Below are 2,578 nucleotides of genomic sequence, written 5' to 3' on the forward strand. Positions count from 1 at the left end.
GATCTTTTTTCTGAAATACCGGGCAAACGGTGCGTCGGAAAGGGGGATGCCAAAAGTGAAAGTTGACTGGCGGCACAGCCTTTAGCATGAAACATCGCAAATTTTTTGAAAACGGAATTACTAATTAGCACARTTAATTATATATATAAAAAAAAGGGGTGCAAGTCACTAACAAAGATGAAGGACGACGGGGGGGGGGCAAACAAGGTCCTCGCGCACCGTCCAGATGACGCTAGCTCCGCTCTTGGCCACTACATCGGCTCCCACTTCCTCTGTTTCCTTGCTGCAACTGCGGTATTTCTTGCGGCACACGAGCCAATTTGCGTCTTCACATTTCTCGCAGGTTATGTGGAGATCGAAACAAGTGCAAGTTTTGTGGGGCAAGCTTTACCACCTACTCGCTGACGAGGCAGCACGAGCGCGATACGAAACGATGGCCGGGGTATCGAGGCCTCTAATCCTAAGGGACGCCCGTTCATCGCCAAGATGGTGAAGGCGACTGGTTTGACCGAACACCAGGTTCGAAGCCGGAGGGAGAAACCACTCTATAAAAAGTACCTGGCCAGAGCCAAAGACCGCTTAACGGCCAAGTGCCAGGGAAACTTCGAGGCCGCCGCAACTACATCTGCAGCCCTCCCCCGAAGTGAATCATCACCAGTCTGTCATGAGCCATCTGAGCTTGCTTTAAGTCCTGCAACGAATACCACCAGCCTCGACCCAGCCAATACCACGCCCTGTGAAGAGTCGCCGCCCATAAATCTTGCACTTGCGACCGATAGCCCCACTCCAAGTTCGTCAGCTACAGTCCCGCAACCACAAACCGTCTTCAAGAGGAAACGGGCTGTACTGACCGAACCGACCTAACATCAGGTCAACTGCGAAGGGGCGTCGGTCTCATTTGAGACCGTGAGTCCAGTTGAGACCCCCATGCATGTGGGTGAAGCCCTAAACATGACCCGGGGCTTTACCCCGGGGCACGTTTAGGGCTTCACCCACACACTCCTGTCCTTCAGACTGTAAACCTTGAGTCAGGGCTTCACCCATGTGGACCAGGGCCTCACCCCAAGATTGTGGTCCATCAGGTTATAACTAGAACATTTGCTTCCCTAGTGGCTGCAGGGAGCAACCGGACCGGCATTCTATCGCCATCCGGGGAAGACCAGCCGTCTGACTCACCCCGTTCTGCCGACACGTTGGCTTAAAGGCCATGTTTAGCTGTCCCTTCCAACGAGAGGTCACCCTCCTCCGGAAGTTCCCGACCGCGTGTGGAGCCTTCAGCATCCCGCGTCCCGCCTATTCTCCGAACTGTGAACATCCACTTCTTGCTGGTTCCGCCGTTTCTCGTGAGTCAGCTGGTCCACGTGTGTCGCTGACCCCTCCTCCTAGGAGGAGAAGGCCGGTGTCACCCGGGGCCGGCATGCACTCAGGGAGGACGGGGTGTTGGTCTCTGTGTGCTGGGAGGCACGCAGGTCTTCGGCTGGGGAGCCGGTTGCTGACGACACAGCGAGGCGTGCGTTGTGGGGAGCTCCAACCATGGAGGTCCCACAGGTGAGAGCCAAAAGGCAACTCACCAATGCAAGAAAGTCCTGGGTGGTCGAGGAGTGGCAGCGTCGGTGGCATGGCAGCACCAAGGGTAGGGAGCTGTACAACATATGTGGATCTGTCGGCAAGGGAATGTTGGGGATAGGAAAAAGGCGATGCAGCTCGCCACAGGACATGGAAATTTCAGGGCCTACCTCCATAAGTTCAGGCTGGGCAGCAGCAGGATTGTGTTTGCGGTCTCGGTGCGGAGACGGTGCAGCACGTCATGTCCGTCTGCGGGAAGCCGGCCAGGGTTGCAGCGCAGGAGAGCCTTGGTCGCTATGCAACTGGCTGGCAGCTCAGAAAAGAGGACGGGATCAGGGACGCGAGCGCGGTGAGGTTGTTTGAGACGTATGCCGAGCTCATAGTTAGCGACGATGACTTTGGGTAGGCATGCGTAGAAGCGATGCGTGCAGAAACGGACGTACGTCGCCGTGTAGTTTTTGGTCCCAGTGCGGGCTTGCGCGGGGGCTGGGGGTGAGTCCCTCCCCTCGTGTTGGACCGAGTCGAGCACTGCGTCGCTGGGCTTGTGCTTCGGACGGCGTCATGTGGCTCGGGTTGGGACGGCGTCAGGGCCGGTGAGGACAGTGCGCGAGTGTGGAAACGCGGTGTAGCTAGGCGATAGCGTAAGTGTAAAAGTGCGCCAAGTGATCTGTGCCTGTGCCGGACACTTGGCGCAGCGCCGGACAGTGTTATAGGCATAGATTTAGGTTATGGCTGTCGCTGTAGCAGCTGGTAGTTTAACATAATAAATATAACAAGACATATAAGTTCTGTTGCTTCGGATGACGAGGAGGCGCATGCTTCCGCTCCTCCTCGTACTGTTCAGGGAAGCAATGATGACGAACCAGGCCCGTCCTTGGACATCGACATCTTGGTACCGTTTGCAGACATGCAGTGCCCCATTTGTCTCAGAAATGGGAAAAATGAACAACTGCTAGCGGTTGGTGATGCTATCCGTCATGTAAATCGCGATCACCCACGCGCGACCATGACA

Source organism: Dendroctonus ponderosae, unplaced genomic scaffold, assembly GCF_020466585.1.
Source record: "Dendroctonus ponderosae isolate FM_Combo_2020 unplaced genomic scaffold, Dpon_F_20191213v2 Dpon_F_20191213_5, whole genome shotgun sequence".
Classification (NCBI taxonomy): domain Eukaryota; kingdom Metazoa; phylum Arthropoda; class Insecta; order Coleoptera; family Curculionidae; genus Dendroctonus; species Dendroctonus ponderosae.